Consider the following 13,050-nt stretch of genomic DNA (forward strand, 5'->3'; position numbering starts at 1 on the left):
CAAACAAAGCCTTTGTTTTGTCTTCCTTGCTCTGTGATTCTGGCCTCTACTGTGCATTTGTTTCCAAAGCAAAACAAAGAATTCATAATCTTTGGCAGTTAAAATATTTCAACTTGGATTTTCCTGTTACACAACTTACCTACTAGCTGATGGAGTAGAAGATGATCTCACTGCTCAGGAGCAGTATTTTTTCAGATGCCTTCAGCCCTGTTTGTTTCTAGTCCAACTTTAACCAGGAGTCAACCATGAGGCAGAGTCTAAGGATCAGGGTGCTAGTGCTGCTGCCCCACATTCCATGCTGCAGAAAGGCTCAAGCCTGTCCATTTGATATGGTTTATGAAATGAACACACGCATTATTTGTATTGCCTGTGATGAATTGTAGAGTGTTATGGATAATCATTGTGTGCCATACAGCCCTTGGCTCTTTTACCTGCATTCTGCCTATTGCTTCCCTCTGATTAGTTATAATATGTCTAGACTTCTATCAGATGTAATGCAAATTATCATAATGGCAACAAAGATTTCATTTTTCCTCCAAATGTGCTCCAAACTGACCCTGGCTTGGAGTGCCAACAGCTTCCTGCAGTGCATACAGTCTTGTCATGTTAGAGGGTATATTCTAAGGACAGATTTGAGCTAGGAACAGATTTGAACTTCTAGGTGTAACTGCCATGAAACTCAATTTTCCACTGAGTCATGTGATATCTCTTCCTTACTATTTTGGCCGTTCTGTTCAGACAGGTTTTAAGTGTTTCATTTTTTATTCTGAGACACTGAAAACATGAGCCAAAGAAGTGTAGCAGAGGAAAGCAGAAGAAGAACACATAAAAGGATGTAAGGTACTGGACTGTTCTCTATTTTTGTTTTGGTTTGATTCTTTATCAGTGTAAACTGCATGACCACTGAGCATGATGAGGTCTTGAAAAAAGCAAATTAATTTAGAAAATGGGTAGACTACCTGAGTAAGGACAGCACCAGTATTAGGTCTGAAAGACAAGCAATGAATGACTCCTATTTTTTGGATGAATATTTCTAGGATTAACATATAAAGTTGAAAGTTGAACAAGAGAGAGGAATGAAAATGGAAAAAAATTACATTTCTTTACAGGTCTTCTGCCAGCCATTTGATTTTTGTGAGTGTGCATTTTTTGACATTTAGTAACAATAATTTGATTTATTTTTAGTGTTTGAGGCCCTTGGCCAAGACTGGGGATTTGTTATACATTGCATGTGTTGTCCATGTAGGGATAGCTCTGCTCATAGGACTTGCAAGGTGCAGGAACAGAAATAATGACTCACAGAGGTGCTGGTTGTTTCCATGGGGTGATGGAAAAGGCCAAGCAGGTCACTGGCATAGCCAAGAATAAAGACCAAGTGTGCTGACTCCTGATCTTGTGTCCTGCTTACTAAACTTTGCCTCCTGTAGCAGAAGAATGGCAGCCAAAATGCTGCAATTGTCTGGGGCGGGAACAGGGTTGAGAAAGACTCTGAGAAAAAAACATGTTCAGCTTTTTATGTATTTGTAATTTTCTGGATTTGTCACTAGCAGCGACAAAACTGCCAGCACAGTTTCTGTCTGTTGAGTTTTGCACCTAACAAATTTGTTACTGGGTCTTGACTGCTCACACTCCCTCTGTTTTAACATTTCGCTCTGCATGGTGTCTGTACAGCCAGATATTTTACTGGACTGTTTTATAACTTTCCAGTAATGTATAGTATTAATCATCCAGTAGCAATATATGAAATCAGGCATCTTTAAGTGCTCAAGGGATATAAACTTGAAGCTTGTCAAACCATCTTTTGAGGAAGAGTTGGACAAATGTTGTGCCCTTTTTCCTGAAGCATTTACATGCTGGCGCACAACACGTACAGTAGTTGCCATAAGCTTTTATTGGGGCTGTTTTTCCATTTCTGAGAGGGAACTGTGCTGCAGTATCTGCAGCACTCGTTGTATTCCCCATAGGAAATGAATAAAGCACACTGAGCACACAAGAAGAAAGCAGAGCCTGCCAGCCCCAAGGATGTATCTGATAAGTGCTGCATGGCTGAGGATCTGCATGCCCTGAACATGACTGGAGAGCTGGGCTCAGAGTCATTCTTGTGAACAGTGTGTTGATTTAACCACTGCCATTTACCACTGAGACCTGGATTTATGTGTTTATAGTCATTTCTATATCAATACGTCAGTGTTTACTGCAGATCAGTTCACTCTAAAGAGGACGGGAATGATCAAATTTCCTCATTACTGAAGAGTGAATAGGAGCCACAGAAAGACTTCATGATTTGTTCACCTAGCCAGCCAAGATGGAATAAGGGATTCCCAATTCCCAGTTTGTTGTTCTAGTGACTGGTGGAGTCTGTTTCCATTCCCAAGCAGTAATGTCTATCCTAAACCCATTAAGAACACTCCTTCCTATTCCATATTCCAAACTAGAACAAACTGTACTGATCTGACCCCAGCTGTGAAGCTATAAATTTAATTTACAAGGTCATTTATATGGGAGGAGAAGTAGTGTCAAAATACAAGAATCTATGCAAGTAGAAAACAGAAAAAGCATGGATAACATAACCCCTATAAAATGTCTCCACATGTGATTTGTGTGGAAACAGTTGCTCTGAGATCAGAAGGAAATCTGTTGCTTTTGGCAAAACGGGTAATTCTACAGCTCAGGAGTTACTAGGGCCTCTGTGTGATACTTTCTGAGCTATGGACTTATCTTAAAGACTTCCTGTTTTGGAGCTCTCGGGCCTGCCAAGATGTTTGTCTTAGCATGATTCAGTTTTGTTATTAGAATGATATCAAGATTTACATTGAGCTGGTAAAAGATTAAAAGAACTGCAGCAAGCATAAAGATGAACATAGTCTGGAATTGAAGGTAGAAGATTCAAGAAGAAAATTTCAGGCTGGATATTGATTTAGCAGTGTTTTAGGCAGTCTGTGCTTTCTGTAAGTCCATCAGTCCAGCAAGCCTGTCTTCAGTGTAACACTTGTAGCTCTAAAAACCCTTTCCTTCCACTGCCAGCTCACTGTTGTGCAGTGTGGATAGGAGATAGAAATAGCCAAGTTAAATTGATTTAATTTTAATGTCTTTACAGAAGTAACTATAGGATATGGTCTCTAGAACTGTTCTGTGCTAGGTGCTGACCCAGTTCCTATGCAAACAGGGTGACATTTGGTCTGTTCTTTAGTAACTTCTCTAAGTGATGCTGATCAAAATAGGGAGCAACCATCTCTGGTTTAAGCTGTGGACAGGGCCCATTTTGAAGCCAATAAAGGCAATTACAGCTGCATTACTGTGGAGCTGGGAAGAGACAGCTGAAAAATAAACTATTATTTGGCAAAAGGACCTGAACATACAGGGTATTCCATGGGCATTAACGGGTCTGACCATTACAGATACTACAAGTTTCTTTGGGAAACACTACAAGTTTCTTTGGAAAACTCATGACCCTTATACTGTAATGACCTCATCCTCTCAAGGCTCCAACCCTGCCAAAACCCAACCTATCTCATACTAAATAGCAACAAAAAAGTATGAAGTCAGTTTATCTTAAAATCACAAATCAATGCACTTGGGGTAAAAATTCTATCAAAGCAGAGTTGATAACTCCCAAAAGACAGGGCGGATAGAAACCTGTCTTGCTTGGGCACTGTGAGTGCTCTCAGTTTTGGTCAATTTGATTTATCAGGTGATATTACTCAGGTGCTACCAAAATGTGGTAACATAATTACAACATTAAACAATAACAATAAATTGACCAGGAAAATAACATTTAAATGCACAGCAGAAACAGCTACTTTTCCAGCAGTGCTTGAGGTGTTGGGCAATACTTTCTCCACAGATTCAGTGTGCTTTCTCTCATAACATGTTGAGGATATGGATTCAGGAGTGGAGCTCTCATCTGAGGTTCAGCTCTAAAGAAAATACTAGCAAGCCTGTGAGAGAATGTAGATAGAAAGTACTCCCAGACTATTCAGAACTGCTGCTTTTCTAATCTTTTCTAGCTAGGATATATGAGGAGGGAAACTTTGGTTCTGATGAGATTAGTGGGATTTTTTCTTTTCTCTTCCAAGGGGCCAGGATTTTACCCACACCTCAGGAGCCTGTGAGTCTGAAGAAGAAGGTAAAGTACCTCTTGTCCAACTGTGTAGGCAATCACTGGGCTAAGCTGTGTGATCTGGGCATAATTCAGTATTTCTTCTCCAGCCACTGGAAAGGTGAGGGAGCTTTTGGAAAGTGGATTCTGACTTAAATGTCAGAACTAAAAAATAAAAAAGTGTGACTGGATAAATGAACGGAATGAGATGATGGATTAACTCATACATTTGCAGTTACTCACCTGGTCTCCTCCACAGTATAAAGTCACCTTCTTCCTTTCAGTGACAGGTTTTGTTGTCACTTGTAGTTAATATTGTAATTAAATAAACATAGATTTGGCATGAAATTTATACTGGCCTCTCTCACATTCACAGAGCAAGGAAAGAGGCACCTACTGACCTGGCTCCATGACACGTGGGACCATCAGTCAAAAGTTTTGCTCTACAGAACAGTTGTTTAGATAGCAATTCACAAGATTTACAGAGGAGATAAATTATACTGGACTCCAAACCACACCATATCCCTTGCTTGTCTTAAGGTTAAAAGGGGAAAAAAACATTTATGAATGGATAGAGGACAGGATGGGAGCTGAGCTCTCTCTCCCGCTCCTTCGACATACTTGTATGTATAACTGGTTTTTATATATATATATATATATATATATATATATATATATATATATATATATTAATTTTAGCATTTAAATATACAGGGAATAGAGACTAATAGAGGCTGAATCAGCTGCTGAATTTGATGGAAGCATGGGCACTTAGAAAGGTGCTGATTTAACAGCTCTTGAACTCTGTAGAAACTCTTCAGGAGATGTTGAAGCCTCTCTGGAAAAAAGCACTTCATTTTTGTTGGTTTTGGGAGAAGAGAGCCTCAGTGGCAGCAAACATCCTGTAACAGAGTGGATTTTTTTTATTGTGTTAAAAAAAAAAGAAAAGAAAAATCTCTGTTTTGAGCTGTTATTAATTGTCACTGCAATTGAAAGGTCAAACCTGATGTTCTTGCTCAAGCAAAATGCTTTGGAAAGCAAATGGAGTTTTGCCTGAGAAAATACTGGATAGAAATATGCACAAATGTCAGCACTGGGACTGGATTTGAAGTGGATTCAGACATTAGTTAAGAGAGTTCCAGAATAAGCTCTAAATGTTGAAAGTGCTATCTTTAAAGGGTACTTCTACATCAGAAATACGGGGTGATACTCTCAATTTATAAACTCTTGGGAGAAGGAGGAAGTGGCTGTCATTTATGGCTCTGTACCCTTAGTCCTAGGGGTGTCAGCTCCCAAGTGTCATTAAATAAGTCTAAGGTCAGGCTAAATGCTGCTCCTAAAAGTTCCAGCTGGTTGTCCACATCCTGTCTCTCCTGAGCAGATGATATCAGGATGACTTTCAATCCAGGCCTGTTCAGAATGTCTTGGCATCCATTTTCTCAAGAATGTGCATGAACCAGCAAGAGTATTCACAGTGTAACAATTATCCATGGTGCAGCAACCAGAAAGGTGCTGGAAGAAGTGGGCTTTCATTTGTTTAGCAGCTGCAGAGGCAGCTCTACTGCTTGTCTCTTTCCAGCCTGAACTTACTGTCTGTTGCGGAAGATAGATAAATATGATTATTCATAAATAATAAAGCAGGATGAGAACAATTCTCCCAGCTAGCCGGATGACACCCCTGCCTTTGGATGGGTCCTGGGATGAAATGGACTGTTCCATCTCACCCTCCAAATGATGTATGGTTCACCCCGCACCTCTATCCCTCCCCTGAAACATCAAGTGTCTGTAACCCCATTGGCCCATGCTTTGTTCCAGCCCACCTTGAAGCCCCTTTATAAGGAGGCTTCGAGGGGCCACACAGTCTCTTGGAACTTTCTCCCCTCCTGGAACTTCCTCCCTCCTCTTGGAGCTTCCCATCTCCTGGAGCATCCTTTTGTCTCTCCCCTTCCCCACCCTCTCAGGCCTGGCCACGTGCCGCGTCTGGGAGCACGAGGCAGAACCCTCTGCACCCCCAATAAACCTGATCCCCCAAGAGCAACCTTCAGAGATCTCTGCCTCCTTTCATCTACACTGTGCTGGAGCCTGCTATTTTTTACAACTGTCCACACCAAGCATCTGTCCTGCTCTCTGATCTTTCCTGTAGCACTTACTCTGTAACATTCACAAGATCATTTTCTGTGTGGCTTTTCAAGCACTGACTGAAACATTTCTTATTTCTGTGTCAAGTTCCTAATTTGACCTTTGCAGATCTCGTCAGAGTAACCAATCATGAGATAGAAAATGTAATGACTAATTTTTGTGAGCAACTTGCACAATGCAGCATCCTAAATTAAATAAGGAAATGTCAACAGCAAACTTCTTGTAAGTTATTCTGAGAGGGAAATGAAAAACAAGTTCAAAATTCCTTTCAAATAAATCTGAAAACATCTCGAGCTACTCACAAGCAAAAGAAAAGAGATGGAGGTTTCCCAAGAAATTTATCATAGTGTACAACTCCATTCCTGTCCAAAAGGTTTGGAAAATGAACCAAAGTGTTGGAAAAATGTGTGTACATCTGCCTTGAGATATAAAGAAGACGGAATCAAATGTTTGTAGGTTTCATATTACTCTGATATTGATGAACGAGACCTTTTTAGTGGTATTTTATCTGCTCAGTTATGGTATGGTGGATGGAGCTGAAGAATATTGAGGTGTTCTTAACTCTTAAAGTAAGAATAATGTTGATAATATTAAAGGCTGGAAAGTCTGAACCAGATCTAAGCTATCCTTGTGGTAAAGCTTGGAACAATCTCTGTGTAGAGACTATTTCCATACCCTATTTAAAAAGCAAGAGAAACTAGAGTAAATAAGTAATACTCCTTTGCATCAAAAGATGAAAAAATCCAGGCTCTTCATTTTGAGAAGAGCCTTGTTCATTGTTTACAGTTTTGTCACAGTCTAAAGATTGTGCCTGTGGAGTTTGCTCTGCTCTGACAGAGGAAGGTGTAACAGGAGCCAACAAACAGAAGAAGGAGGATCCGTTCAAACCAGGAGTAAGGCTGCATTTTGAACAATGAGCTTATTTAACCAGGGTGGAAAAAATTACCCAGGAGCACTGTGGATCTCCATCACTGGAAGTCTTTAAATCAAGAATGGATGTCTTTCTGATGACCATGCTTGTTGCTACAGCAGGAGTTATAGGCTTTGAAATTCCATGGCTCGTGTCATCCAGGAAGCTGGGGTAGATGATTGCATTTGGTCTCCAGTGGCTTTCCAGTCCCTGTGAAGCATTCAGCTGGATTGCTGCTTGCAGCATGTCTGGAAGAGGAAAAGTAACATTTCTCATAGCTGGACAATAGATGACAAGTGGTTTCCACTGGAGTTATAGATCACGGTTTTTTTAGTTTTCCAGGCAATGCACTAATTTTTCAGGGAATAAAGAAACTGCCAAAGGACATTTTGGTTATTTAAAATTTCATTACAGCATCCTTTCCACTCCTCTCCCTTGTCCTCCCCTACAATCAGTGTAGAGGTGAACAATGCATAGAAGTGGGTTACTGGTCCAAATATGGAAACACTGACCCTGAATAACTGTGTTTGCATTGAGCATCCTATAAATAACATTAATTAAGTTGACTGAATTTCTCTGAAATGACTTTTAAAAGAAAACATATTTCAGCAATTAAAAAAAAAAATCTATTCATTTGCAAATGGCATAGATCTATTGAGGCTGGCCATAGTGTTTATGAATTACCACAGACACCTGAGGAACAGGATCTATGCTTCCAAACTTCATTGTCAGAATCAGTCAATTCCTACAGAACTCCTGATCTGATATATAAGATAATGGTAAATATTATGTATGCAAAAGAGAAGAAACAAACAGACATTCCTTGGTGGTGTTCTTCTGCAAATAGGCCAGCATTGCGCACACACTTGCAGCAGCCCGTAGCCAGTTAATTTAAACCACAGAATATCTGCAAATATTTACCTGATGGCTGGGGGTTGAAAAAGCTGTAACATAAATAGCTTCCTACATAAAATAGATTTGATTTACATTTCAGCAGATGTGTTGGTGAGAGTAAATGATGGGGAAAGAAAAGGAAGAGGAAAAAGCAAAAATGAAAACAAATAGATTATGTTTCCAAAATCCTACCAAGTATGTGATGCACTGAAATGATCAGACTCTTAACTGCTCGTAAATCTGCCTGGACTGGGGTTGTGAAATTATTTTTAGGGTGATGGCAGAAGCCTTTCTAATGCTACCTTTGTGGCACTGTGTCAGCTGAGTAAGAAGCAGCAAGAATGGCATAAAAGTCAAGTGGGCAATCTGAGAAGGAGGCAGTTTAGCAGTACAAAAATTTCTGTCCAAGTAGAGGAAGTATCCTGATGTAATTGTATTTATAACCTGTGAGCTTCTGAAGTCCTAGGGAGAGTACATCTGAGGACAGTGCTGTGGCTGTACATGGCCTAACCAGGAGCTATTTAATTTTTGAGGAAGAGCATCAAGAATTCTTGCTCAGCTGCTTAATAGAATGTGTCAGAGCTCTGCTGTCCTCTGTGGAAGTGGTCCTTTCCCAGCACAACAGTTCTGCATCCAGTCCAGCCAACCTCAAATATCCCCCCGAGTCATATCTTATACTTCCATAAATCTTAAACTTGGTTTCAAATGAAAGAGCTTCAAATAAATTTCTTTCAGTTCTTTTTGTTTCCTGTTTGGTTTGGAAGTTGGGAATTGGTAGGGAATAAGGTTTTTGTAGTTATGGAAGCATGCTTTCTCCTGTTGGACATTTGGCACTCCTTATGCATCAACCCAAGCCATGATGGCAGCAAGGAGGAACTTGGAAGAGGAACAAAGCAGAAGAAGATACCATTGTGGAGGAGTTCTGCAGATTGGAAGAGTTGCACAGACAGATTGTTGGTACATACTAGGATCTGAGGTTGGGGTTTTTTAAGGCACTGAGTGAAAAAGTGGGAGACTGCAGAAGTCCAGCAGAGCATTTCTGCTGACATCCTCAGCTGGGGAAGCGTTAGCAATGTTGACACAGACTGTCAACTTCTGGTTTCAGATTCACTCCTCCAGGATGAGAGACAGAAGTTCACATCCCTCAGACATTGTTTCAAGCTGTCTACAGGCTAGTGAAGATAACAGTGCATCAGCTTACATTTTTATGGGTTTGCTTGTAATTACAGGAAAGGAAAATTGAAGTTTTGAGTGTTGATTTCAGTGGGAGCAGAAATGCAGAGGCACTTCTGAAATCTTGTCTGCAGTTTATTTTGAAAATGGAACTGTAAGCTTTTTAATCTCACTTCTGTGAAAAATGTCAAAGATGGAAAAAATATTAAGTCCTGTATGTGTGCAGAAATAGATGTGACACTTCTACCTGATTAATTCTAAAGAAAAGCAGCACGGCTTTATACAAATGAAATTTCTCTAAAGTACTTGAAGACCTGAAAAGTTACACTAAGGGAGGTTAAAGCTAGCTTTTGAACATCAAATTCAAAAGAACTTCTTAATTAACTTTGTGAATTATAACAATTCTGTTTCTTCAAGATACTCAAACAAATTGAACTTTGTCTTCCAGGCCAATAGAAAGAAATATATTATCCAGTGCTGTTGTGAAGTAAAATGGATCTAGCAACTCTTTGGAAAGGGGGAAGGTTCCCAGGTTTACTGCTTCCAGTCCAGTTTAGTTTCAAGCCTCATGCTCAGTTTCACTTTCAGAGTGCCCTAAGAGAAAATGTAATTTAGACTGGAGCTGCATTCACGAGTTAATGGCACTGACTGTAATCCTTCAAAATGATGGATACAGGAATTTTCCCCCCTTTACAGGAGGAATTGCATTTCTCAATGTCACATAAGGGAGAGAAACAAACATGCAGAAACAGCAACTAGCCCTCAAATCTTTGAAGATACATGTGTGTTGCCAAAGCTGAAGTAATTTTCCTGCAAGAAATAATTGTGACAGAAAGTTAGAACTCCTGTATCTGTGCCCTTTGTACTGTGCTGACCTGCTTAAAGATACCATTCTGTGTTTTGAAGAAAAACTGGGAATTGTGGGAGAGGTAGAGAGATCCTCAAGCAGGTGAGGGTTTGTCTCTTGAGGTTAAAGAAAAGCTTAGACACAAAGCCCAGTTTCTGTTGTCTGTCCGTTGTGTTCTGCATGTTGTGAGTTCTCAGCAAGAGTTTGAACAGCAATATTTATTTGCTTGGGCTGATTTTGCAGTATTGTATCTGCTTTTGCTTTCTTTTGCATGGGCTGATTTAATGCTGTTGCTTTGCTACACATTCACACCTGTGCTGTTCACATGAGGAGGTCTGTCCTGAAAGGTGATATCCTCAGAATATTCTTCAGAGCCTTTGAAGATAACAAATGGATGGGTTTGCTTGAAAGAGGTGAGTGGAAGGATGAGACAGAGCTAATCTGATCTTTTCCATCAGTAGTACCAACACTAGTAGCAAGAAAGGAGGCCTAAGAGGAATCTTTTCAGAAACAACAGAGGGAAAGTTATTTCACTTAGATTAATGGAACCACAGACCCAGACTGCATCCCTGCAAAATTATCCATGTCCTCTGTAGGAGCTACATGGGAAGAGTCAGTCTGTCACTTTGAGACTGTTGGATGGGCACAGTCCTTACACTTAGGCTCATCACCATCAAACAGTGAAGGTTGGAAACACCTGAAAATACTGAAAGCAACAGCTGGTAGAACAACAGCATAAGAAAAAGCAGGTGGAAGCAGCTGTGTATGCTGCTAATGGATCCACTCTGTGTCTCCTTCTGAGATGCCAATCACACTCATGGATAAATAATAAGGGTTTAGCCTTTTAGACAATCAGCTCTCAACCCTGAGCTGATGGACTAACTCTGTGTGGACTGGATGCGTGTTGTACTCAGCAGTAGCTGCTTGCCATCACCAGGTGATTTCTCTTCCAGAAGACAGTTACCCATTCAGTGTTACTGGGATCAGTACACAGAGATGTTTTATATCACTGTAGAATGTCTTATGCCAGAGCTGCAACCTTTGTGCTTGCGTTGCTGCACTTCACTGCAGCTTTGTCAGGGTGAAGTACGAGGTATTCCTGTGATGATGTGGTAGGAGCAGTGTCCCCAGAAATCTGGACAAGAATATTGAGTGGCTTCTCATGTCCTGTTATTGCTGGTGTATCTAATCTGAGGCATATCCCATTATCCTAAGTTATTGTAGTGTTGGCTGAGGCCTGATATTTTTTCCATGGATTTACATGTGACTGCCATGATATGGAGGAGCAGAAGGGATCAGGTGATTTTCCTGAGGAATAGTGAGCATGGGGTCTTGGTAGATATCTGTGCTTGGTAGATACCTGTGTTCTCTGCTCTTCCCAGATGTCCCCCTCCAGAAAAACTCCTTACCAGTAGATTTTTTTTTCCTTTAAACAGGCAATAAATAATACCAATAGAAAAAACCTACAATACAAGGAAGGCTACTTCTTTGGTGTTTTGGGAAACATTTTTGCGAGAAGACTTTTTAACATTTATTTTTGCAAAGAGATACCTTAAAACAACAAGCTGGAGTAGGGAACTGGGTTATATCAAGACTGTTTGGTGATGCACTGACATTTGGTGTCACAGTTCCATTAATCAAAAATATTTTGGAGGAAATTCTTCCTGGTTCATTCATGCACAAATAATTTACACTGGGAGCAGTGGGTCTAAACCTCTTTGGCAGACTGAATGGAGGAGCATGATGAACAGCTAGGCTGGCTCCTGAGTGACCAGACACTCACTGCTTTACCAGGGCTCTCCCTTTTTTCCAGGTATGCAATTCATCTGTTGTGCCTGGAGGGAGCTCAGTAGATATTTGTGGATGATAAAATAAAAGGGAGCTAAGGGCCCAGAGACTGAACAGAGGATCTTAGGTGAAAGAAAGCCCAGTTGTTAACCTTCCTGTGCCTGATACGTGGTTTGTCAATTAGGCAGCAAAAGCTGAGTTGGTTGTATATTGACCTACGAGCATTAAACAACTGGCTGGGAGCCATATCCTGTGAAGTCTGTACTGTCCTTTTGATTTGAAAAGCAGCACCACAGTTGTGATTCCACTTAGGGTTTTTGAAACACAGGCTTTAGTTAAAAAAAAAAAAAAAAAAGAGAGAGAGAAAGAAAAGTATCTTTCACCAGGTGCACTTTGACTATTTATTTGGAAAAAATAAAAAGGGGTTTGCACAGAAATATCCATAGTGTTCCAAGGGTTATTAACATGCATAGCCATGCCTGGCTTGACCGTGCAGTGTGCTCCTAGACAGAATGACAAAGCTGGAAAAATGAAGTCAAGGAAATATGAGCTGATTTATTTTTTATGTGTAACAAGCTAAACCTTGATCCAGTGCATCTGTGGAGCAAAAGAATATTTATTCAGTTCCACCATCGAAAACACTGAGAAACATGAGGTGAGTGTGAATTGTCTCAGCTGAACTCATGTATTCTCCAGACATAATTAAACACTGGCCCAATTTTTAATGTGGGCTACTTAATTGGATGTCAGAAATTCCACATTTGGAGGTTCAGTTTGACCTTTAGTTACATAAAAGAAGTATATAAGAGTCTCCAGTGAGTGTCAGTGTCTGAATGCAGATGCCTTATTTGAAAACTGTGCTCCTTTACAGCAATGCATTCCAGGAGGAGAAAGCCCTGATCCTGCAAACAGTTTGGAGCAGGCTTCAGCTTGCTGCCAGTAACACCAGCTTGATGGAATCCACTCATTCCAGGGCATGGCACGCTGGTAAATACAAGCAGATGGGAGAGCAGTTGCAGGATTCAAAATTAACATGAGCTTTTTCTCCCATCTAAATGCATACAAATTTGTGAATATACTTTAATTTCAAAGTAGAAGCCCAGAAATGAAAGCTCAGATGACCATCTTTCTCAAATGCCTGAGGATTTGCAGAGGAAACATCAAATCAGTTACAGTGAGACTTTCATCGAGTGGTGGACC

The 13,050-nt window shown here is 40.4% G+C and overlaps 1 long non-coding RNA gene across 1 annotated transcript; it reads left to right on the forward strand.

Moving 5' to 3' along the window:
• The first annotated feature begins 743 nt into the window (after nucleotides 1-743).
• Nucleotides 744-4,494, forward strand: LOC110475850 (uncharacterized). Its single transcript, XR_002466337.1, has 3 exons — nucleotides 744-840; nucleotides 4,077-4,126; nucleotides 4,476-4,494. It is a non-coding gene; the product is annotated as an uncharacterized LOC110475850 (long non-coding RNA).
• The last annotated feature ends 8,556 nt before the right edge of the window (nucleotides 4,495-13,050 follow it).

The sequence above is a fragment of the Lonchura striata genome, chromosome 3 (genome assembly GCF_046129695.1).
Source record: "Lonchura striata isolate bLonStr1 chromosome 3, bLonStr1.mat, whole genome shotgun sequence".
In the NCBI taxonomy this organism is placed as follows: domain Eukaryota; kingdom Metazoa; phylum Chordata; class Aves; order Passeriformes; family Estrildidae; genus Lonchura; species Lonchura striata.